General features: G+C 39.0%; 1 long non-coding RNA gene across 1 annotated transcript; it reads right to left on the bottom strand.

The window, feature by feature from the left end:
* Window positions 1-3,550: 3,550 nt before the first annotated feature.
* Window positions 3,551-9,680, bottom strand: LOC148220057 (uncharacterized). The gene is made up of 2 exons (XR_015799076.1): window positions 9,591-9,680; window positions 3,551-6,260 (listed from the first exon to the last, which is right to left on the bottom strand). It is a non-coding gene; the product is annotated as an uncharacterized LOC148220057 (long non-coding RNA).
* Window positions 9,681-10,018: the final 338 nt, after the last annotated feature.

Consider the following 10,018-nt stretch of genomic DNA (forward strand, 5'->3'; position numbering starts at 1 on the left):
ATTTGTCCTACGTTATCCAAGAATTTTCTTCCCATATGCCAGAGGCACTCCTCTACTATTATCTCTGAACTTAATATCCATCCTTCTGGCCGGTTTTCTCCTTTCATATTGGTTCTGGTCCATTTGAGAAGTTCAACCAGGCCTAGGCTACTACCTTTCCATAGCCATTCTTTGGTCATTAAAGCTCCCCCACATACCCAGCAGTTGGTAACATTTAGTTCTTTACCGATTCTTCCAGATCTACAAACAAGTTCTTTCCTAACCTTGGGATTTCTACTTCATTTACTATTTGTTGTTTGAGTTTTGTATATAAGTCTCCACATGGAGTTGACTCTGGGTTTGATTGCTGTATCTGCTTTTTTTTACTTGTTTATTATTTGTTCCTGTATTAAATCTTGTTCTTTTTTTCCATTCTCAGGTCTGACTCATGGAAAAGCACACCCATTTTTCTCCTGGTGGGCATCCAGAGTTTGATCCTAAAATTTTTGTAACCCAGAATCTTTGTTCATTTTGTAGGCAGGTGTGTAATTTAGATGAATTATAACAGTGTTGACTGACGAATGTATGAGCGTAAAAATAAGAACCTCAAAGTTTTCCATGGTACAGCGTTCTGTAGCACTTGTGACATAGATTATCCAGATTCCCAAGAGGGAAAAGATTAACAAGGAGTAATAGGAGTCCAGTAGAATGTGTACTCCCACCTCCCATGCCTTATGGGATTGCGGCCCACAGCATGTATGATCTTCTTGGTAGTGAGTATAGTGGTTAATCTGGTCTTGCCTCCTATCTCCTTACCATGAAATTATCTATCACCTGCTTTTCTTATATTGTGGTTCTTTACTGTTCCTTAGTCAGCCAGCACTTATTAATTTCATTTACAAAATAAGGTCTTATTACATCCACATCATATGGAGTTGTTTGCACTCAAAGTATAGTTCCTGTTTTTGATATACCACAGCCTTCCATGCAGCTTCTAATAGCAAATGAGTATAGTGAGTATTGGGGAGCATCAATTCAACTCCACAATACAGTGTTAAAATTTGTACTTGTCCTCGATTTGTGTTTGAATTTTTTTTTCTCTCGACAAATTTTGTAATACATTTGCAGTTTGGGGGAACTACACCACCAGAGTTAATTGTCACAGTGTGAGCTGGCTTGTACTGGGCAGTTAATCTGGCCACAGATAGGAGAAGTGGCCTGGCTTAATAGACAGGGCCCCAGAGAACAGAGATAGGACAGAATTGGAGACAGACAAGGATGTGATCCAATGAGTTCCAGCCTAAGCTGCAGAGAGGTATTGGTCAGAGAGCTGAGCAGCCTGAACTTTGAACCAATCACAGATGCTTACCCGGGAACATTAAAAAGGGTATTTAAGGTGAAGTTGGAGGGAATAAAGGGCTTTTTGTCACATGGATAGTAGAGTGCAGTGTTTTCTGTCTCAGGCACTGCGCCAGTTACTGCGACAGTTAGTCACAATGACTCAGAAAACTTTAGGATCACCTATAGCTTCAGTGTCTCAATTTATACAACCCAAATCCCCTTGATTAGGGACAGAGTAAATTACCACCTTAGAGGTTGTGTTGGAGTTTGGAGAGCCTCTGGCCTTTGGGAATACAAAAGAACCAATAAAGCCCACAGAAAACTCCCTCACAGTCTGGATTGATATGCGGTTGCCTGCTATTTGCTTGTCAGATTGAGCATGAGCATTTTGTTTTAGAGTCATTCTTAGTTCTTCTGTGGAAGTGACAATCTTTTGGTTGCTGGATTCTTTTACTGGTCCTTTTATTCTGTTAGCAGTAGTCCATCACCTTTCTGCAGTTCGTACAGCTGATTCGGTGGTAAGCAGCACCTGAAAAGGGATTCTTTGCAAATTGATTTTTTTTTTTAATATTCTAATTCTTTAGTTTCTCAGATTTATCTTCCCCTGAGAGAAGCAAATCATTAGCTATTGGATAGGTTTTACTTCAGGTGCTATAGAGAAAAAAATAAAACTTGCAGTTCTTCTTCCAAGGCTTGTTTACATAAATTAGGGGGCTCGGTAAATCTTTGAGGTAATTTGGTTCATCTGAATATCTGAATTGTTGCTTTCTCCTTGTATCAGGATATTTCAAGGGGAAAGAAAACAACAGCTATGTGGGAGGAAAAACATTTTTAAAAATACAATAAATAATTTTTCTGATCCAAAAACAGTGTGACGTAGAATTTTGCACTTGAAAAAAACTTACAGCATAATGTCTTAAATATTATTCTCATTGGTTACAGTGAAAGCATCACTTAAGCAATGTAATAAAAGGACATAATGCATTAGTAAGTTAAAAATATAGATCCATGCTTATGGCAATAACTTTCCCTTTTAATGCCTTTTAATGGGCATCTATGAAAGGAAATAAGCAGTTTTACAGAAAAAAATTGCATTATGTTACACTGATGACCATCATAAGCAACTCCACAGAAGTTTTTAGGATTCTTTTCAATGTGTATGAAGAAAACAAAAAGTTAAAAATATACCAATGTTAGGCAAGATTTTAACAGATTTACTCATTACTACAGAATGCCAAACAACAGCTAATGCTTAAGATAAATAAAATAGTATCACTTTCATACTCTCCACAAATTTGTGGATTCCTCATGGTTTATTTCTTTGCCTTAAATTAATGTTTAAATGAAGCGTGTACTTTGTGTCTTTTAAAAAGGAATAATATTAGCTTTTGAGGAAAAGAGATGGCAAGGGGGAGAGTAAAAACAAACTATATCAAGAAGAGACAACTTACTTTAGTGATTTATATAAAAATAACCTTTTTTTTGAGACAGTCCAGGACCATGAACCAAAGCGTCTTGGAAAACCAGCCTGAAGTAAGCTTCTCAGGAAAAACAAAAACAAAAGAAAACCAAAAGGGGACCCTCTGCATGCACTTCCTCAGCTCTGTCCCTGCAAGAATGAAAGGGAAAAGAGCAAGAGCCAAGAGGCAAGAAAGCTCTGCTTGGGAGACCTTGACTTTTAAAAATACCAGTACCCCTCTTTGGCATAAATTTTCACAGCAGAAAAAACAGGGAAACACCAGAGATAGATGCACATCTAGGAAGGTGACACAGCTGACAGCCCAGCTGAGGTGCCTTTATACCAATGCACATAGCATGGGCAACAAACAGGAGTCGGAAGACATTTTGCTGCTAGAAAGCTATGACCTTGTTGCCACTACTGAAACTTGGTGGGAAGAATCTCATGACTGCAGTGTGACTATTGATGGCTAGAGATTGTTCAGAAGAGACAGGGGAGGAAGGAGAGGTGGAGGGGTTGCCCTCTACATCCAGAGGTGAATTGAGTGTGAAAAGTTGTCTCTAAAGAACAGCCACCAGCAGGTCGAAAGCCTGTGCGTAAGAATCAGAGGCTCAGGCAACAAAAGGAACATTGTCGTTCATGTCTACTACAGGCCATCTGATCAAGGGGATCCTGTTAACGAAACCTTCTTGCTCTAGCTACAGGAGGTATCATATTCTCAGACTCTTGTCACTGTATCGAGCAGCACGACAGACAAAAGGCACACTATACTTCAGGAGGCTAATATCCCATTTATTACAATAATGCACCAACTTTTATACCCTCAATAGAATTTACACCTTCTTATTGGTCACAATTAGTCAACATAGCAGTCATTGGTGGAAAGTTCTCCACCCCTATTCTTCCCAGGACCTTTCTAAAAATACTTTCCACAGCTGTGGGGTTTTTTTTTCCCCTGGTTATCTTCTTCTCTCCTCTTCTCCTCTTGGTCTCCATGCCAACAGCCTTGGTCAGAGAAAACTTCTCAAAACAATCCTCATTTCTTAACCCTCTCTAACCCACAGACCAGCTGTGGGTCCTACTATGATTCTCGGATTTTTCTTATTTAAACTAAAAAAAAAATGGTGCTAAGGATTTTGCAGGGCCCTTGCACAAATCCAAGCAGACAGAAGGGGACAAAACAATACTTTAACTTACAAAAGAAAAACCATTTGATAATTCTCATCTTCAAACTTAAAACATTCCTGTAAACTGACACATTGCAATAAAACAAGTCCTTACAATACATACTCTCAAAATCCTGGCATCCATAACCATGCGCTAACAGTAAGAACAAATATATTAATAAGGCACATAAAGGGTAAATTTTCAAACACCATTACAGACTCCACAATCCCTTGATGACACATTTGTGGCAGAATGATATCTTTGCTTTTATTTAAATAAATTTTTCCCACATAGAGTTACATTTTGTGGCCAAAAGACCAAGTCATCTGTCCAGTCATCAATCAGAATTAAGCAGCATCCACTTTATAACTGGCCACTGCTATCATAGTGCAAGCAAACCTAGTTCCTCAAAGTATGAGCTTTCAGCTACTAATTCGACATCCGTATGCAAAAGCAATACCTTTCCCCTAGGTACATTAAGTTCCTCTCTTTTGGAGTAGTAAATGCTATATGAAATGAAATTATATAAGACACATTACTCAGTACTGCCAACCTCTCTGTGGAGAACAAAATCCCGAAGTAAAGGCAACACTGGCCAATTTAAATTTAAGTTTTTAGCTTGAGCCAAATGTCCCCATTTATTTGCCCTGAGTGATCATCTTCATAACATATTCTTTAAAAGTCCACGCTTCAATCCACCTGATGGTCGGTGTCTTCTGTGCATTCTACTTCAGTTATGGGACTGAGGCTTTTTCTGGCCCTAAATGGGGTCTTCACCCTTTCCTCCGGTCTAGCTCAGCTATTAGGGTGAAGCCCCCCGGGCCCTTGCCACATGGACGTAAATAAGATAACAAAAGAGGCTCTTTCCCCTGATGAAGTTGCAGGGTTTATTTCTTGTGGGTAGCGAGGAAAAGAGAGAGAGGAAAGATAAAGGGAAAGAGAAAGGGAAAGAGAGCGAGCTCAGGGGGCACAGGTCTTTTCTAGGGTCTGAAAGGGGGGCGGGGAAAAATTGGATCTCGGCCAGCCAGGTATGGCCAGGAGGGGAGAGGGACCAAGCTACAGGGCATAGCAGGGGTCACGGAATGTACCATTTACAATGCATCTGGAAATGCAACATGGGACCATCCATCCTGTTCCTTCTGGGGTGCTCCAAATACGACTTAACACAACTAGCAGTAACCCAACGAGGACCATTCTCTGTCAAAACACAAGCATATCCCCTTCCCCATGTTATTAATTCTACTGGGCCAATCCACATTCCAGTAATTAAATCCTTAACCCATACCTTAACATCCTTACAAAAATTCCACTGTTTAGAATTTAGAGAAGAGAAATGATGAAATATGAGACAACTGTAAACCAGGTGAAGGATGCAAGAAGTTTAACACATAAACAGCTTTATCCAATCTCACTTGAGGTAGTTCCCCTTTACTTTTCCTCCTTTTTTATTTTTGAATTTAAAAAAAAAATGTTTGCAATTTCTGTGAAACATATGCTGGACCATTATCCATTTTTATATGCAAGGGAACACCTAGAATAGAAAAAGCATAACAAAAATGACGGATATCATCTCAAGCTGTTTCACCTGCAAATGCTGATGCAAACATAGCATGAGGAAAGGTATCAACTGTAACATGAACATACTTTAAACTACCAAATTCAGGCACTTTTGTAACATCAGTTTGCCATTCTTGAAAAGGGAGCAAACCCCTAGGATTAGTACCATAATTTTGCAAGACATGAATCATATGGCAATCAGGACAAGAAGAAATGATGGACTTTGCTTCATTATGTGATAAATTAAATTGTTACCGTAATGCCTGGGCACTTTGATGAAAAAATTGATGAGACAAAACTGCCTGTTGTAACACGTTTGGACCTGTTTTGACTGCTGCAGAAGCCACAAGGGAATCCACATAAGCATTGCCTTCAACAAAAATCCAGGTAGTGATGTATGACTACGAATATGCATAATAAAATAGAGATGCCTTCGATTACGAATAACAGTCCACAATTTTGACAGCATGACAAATAATGACTTCTCCCTTATCTTATATAACACAACTTGATCTAAATGTTTAATTAAATTAGCAACATAAACTGAATCAGTAACGATATTTAAACAATTAGGAAACAAGGTAAATGCTAAAAGCAGAGCACAAAGTTCAACTAACTGTGGAGATCCTTGTTGAATCATCACTTCATATTCTCAATGACCATCCTTTATCCAGGCCACAGCAGCTTTTCCAGTTTTCCCTGATCCATCTGTAAAAACTGTCATACCTTCCACTGGAACAGAAGATATTTGCTTCGCCTGGAAAGGAATATTTCTGGTCAAAGTCAAAATAGAATGAGAAGGCAAATGATATGTTACTTGACCTGTAAAATAAGATAAAGAAGATGGCAATTCATTATGATTCTGAAAATACCATTCAAAATGTTGTACAGGTATCACAATAATTACAGGATCATGGCCAAGGATCTCATAACAACATCTTTGATTATGATGTCTGCAAAAAGTTCGCAAAGCCCTGTACCTGTTTCCCGGGATCTGAATGGTAAAAATATCCATTCCAAAATATGCAATTTATCTTCCCACTCATCATTCCATTGACACAATATTCCACATGGCACTTCACGATCTTTTAAGATAAATAATTGCACTCCAACAGTAAAATATATCCTGTTAACAAATTTACATGTCAAAGTCAGTTCAATTTCTTCTAAATCCTTTTCTGCTACAGCAGTCAAATATCTCTTATGAGTAAAGGAAGTAGTCCCTGATAGTAATGCAAATAAAGGTTGCAGTTGATAATTTGTTATCCCTAAATATGACCTAATCCAACCTATTGCACCTACCAATTTCTGTACATCATTAATAGTTTTGACTACAATTTCTAAGGTGACAAGTTGAGGTACAATCTGATAATTGATTATTATCAACCGCAAATATCTCCAAGGCATTTGTTTCTGTACTTTCTCTGGGGAAATAATTAAACCAAAAGTTTCCAAATTTGTAACAGCACATTGTTCCAGAGCTGACAATTATTGCTAATTTTCAGATGTGAACAAGATATCATCCATGTAATGATTCTTCTAAATTCAGCACAATTTAAAGAAGGCACAATAAAAGACAATTTTTCCTTATTTTGTTCATCCAATGGAATAGTAAAAAAGCAATCTTTTAAATCAATGTTAATTATTTTCCATCCCTGTGGAACCATTGTGGATATTGGGAGACCTGGTTGTAAAGCTCCCATTGTGGCCATCACAGCATTTACCTGCTGTAAATCGTGCACAAGTCTCCATTTCCCTGACTTCTTTTTTACCACAAAAACTGGGGTATTCCATGGGCTGAATGATTCTTCAATATGCCCAGCTCGCAGCTGTTCTGCTACCAAATCTTTGCAGAGCAGTAAGCTTTTCAATAGGGAGGGCCCAGACAGGCTTATCTGTTAACTAAGTCAAGGTTACAACTAGACACTTACGACCCTGCAGCACAGTGGCCAGTGCTAAAAGCGCATAGTGATTTTGACACCCCATTGAGTTAAACAATCTCATCCCCATAAATTATACGGAGCATTGATAACATAAGGCCTGATGTTAGCTTGTTGGCTGTCAGGATGTTTTGCATTAATTACAACAGCAGACATACCACCTGTAGTTGCATCACCCAATCCTAAAACTCCAAAATCTGCTCAATTAAGAGGCCATGATGAAGGCCAAAAAGATCGTGAAATGATAGTCACATCTGCTCCTGTGTCAATCAAACCTGTGGGAGTTATAGTCTCTGGATGATGTCCCTTAGCCATGACAATGCACTGTTGTTCCAGATGATGATCTGTCATTTTCTTAAGTCCAAAATACCAGAGGTGGTCCTGCAGATCCCAAAACCTCCTGTGCCACGACTCCAGTCCTCTACAATTGAAACGCAACTCACCAAAGGAATAAGTTGAACAATACAAGTTCCTTTTCTATTCATTTCATATTCATCTTCAGAAAAACAGCACAATAAAAGAAAACATTTTACCTAACAGGCAAGCAAAACATTTAGCCAGTTATAACAACAAAAGGGTCCATACCATAGCATAAATTTGTCCCAAATAATCAGAATCAGTAACACCTAAATGGACATTAATACTTTGAATAGTGCTACTAGATCTTAGTGCTAAAAGCACTTAAACTCCCCCCTATAGAATCATAGGCACTAAAGGGCGCCTTACACATTTGTTTTGTCAAAATAGTCACTGTGTCTGCAATGAATATATCAATTCCTACAGAGCCTCACAATTCAATGTATTGCGTGGGTTTATCTTAGGCTTTACTTTTTGTTCATTCGAGCAAACAGACCTTGCTGTATAGTAACATATCTCTGTTTCAGAGATGTCATTTCCATTATTTTAATTAAAGCACTCAGGCCTAACTGTTGAACCTATGCCAAGACCAAAAGATCTCACCTGGCCTGTAAGTCTGAGGAAAAAGATTTCTCTAAAGCCTTTCGCTCAGCTAACTGTCTCCAGGTGTTCTGAAATACACTATATTGTACTGGTTAAAACAAAATCATAGAACCTAGCCAAAAACCCAGTATCAATTTAGTGTAATTCCATATGATAAATTACATAAACATTTCTGTGAAAAAGAATAAATCTTGTCATGTTACATACACACAGATAACTTTAAAGCACTCTAGTAAGTCCTATTAAAATCACAAATCACTAAAAGAACAAAGTTAACTTTAACAAACATATTTCAATGCATCTTTTAGAAAGTCCGATAACAGTCCATCATAGCTTCAGCAAACAGCTGCTCTCCAGCAAACATCTGGGGGAGGGAGGGGGATAAGGAGGAGGGGGTAAGGAGAGGGGGAAAAAGCCATACTGCATCTGGGAAAGCTGAATGGAGCAGGGCTTGGGGACAGGCAAAAGAGCTCTAACGAGCCGGGGGGGCCTCCCATCCCAGGGAACCAACACAGTTCTTTGGGTTTTTTTGGTTTTTTTTTCTCTTTCTTTGTCCCATAAATACCAGAAGCCAAATCTTTTTTAGCTGTACCAGCATCTTGCTTTCCGTTGGATTGTGAACAGTCCTTCTCATTATAGTCTTATCTCTGATTGTTTGTAGGCAGAGGAAAAAGAAACTATTTTACGAAAACAAGTTGTCTTAAGCCAGGGGCCTCTATGAGCTAGATGGCAACAGTAGCAACAGCCATCACAGCTCTTTTAATTGCAGCAATAAATTTCAAAGTAGATACCATATAGTTAGGGATTCCACGGCCATCCAGTCTCCCCCTGCAGCTGCTGCCCATATGGACCTACCTCCTCCCATGTTTCTACAAAAAGACAGTTTATAGCAACAAGCTTGCAATGTCTATTTATCATATTTTTTCAAACTTCTGCAGCTCTTTTCCCGTTTCAATATCTTATCCCATAATTTTTTCAATGTCTTTCCAAGCACTAAAGACAGTGCTTATCAGTATTTAAAGTCAAGCAATGCCCACACTAACATACTAAGGCATAGTTGCTGGTTAACATCTCTTCTTTCAAATCAGGCTTTCCCTGTCAACAGGCAACAGTTTCTTAGTGTGATACATTACTTCCCTTTCTTTTCCTTCTCTCTCTTTTTTTTTTCTTTTATCTCAGCAGCTCACCTGCATTACATATACCACCGCTTATCGAGTCCAGACTCGGCTGCTAATCCCACCTCTGCTGCTGGCTCCCGGCCCTGCAGGCCTGCTGCAATCCAACTGCAGATCACGATGGCGGACACCGGATGTCGCTGTATAGACCAGCGCGACACACAAAAGGCACACTATACTTCAGGAGACTGTCACGATCCGCTATTAATACAGAGCGGGGGTCGTGATGGCTCGTTTGGATCTCAGAGGTGCAAACAGGCAAAATGCAGGGGACAAAATCAGTTTATTCAACAACAGCAATGCATTTTTATTAAATGCCAACAACTCAGTTGTGATAGAGGGGAGAGATATAGAAAACAAAGTATAGAGAGAGAAAAAGAAGGGGATGGGAAAATAGCTACCAATGAGACGAGACGGACGTCCTCATGGGCCAGCCAATA

Source organism: Sturnus vulgaris, chromosome W (assembly GCF_052056855.1).
Source record: "Sturnus vulgaris isolate bStuVul1 chromosome W, bStuVul1.hap1, whole genome shotgun sequence".
In the NCBI taxonomy this organism is placed as follows: domain Eukaryota; kingdom Metazoa; phylum Chordata; class Aves; order Passeriformes; family Sturnidae; genus Sturnus; species Sturnus vulgaris.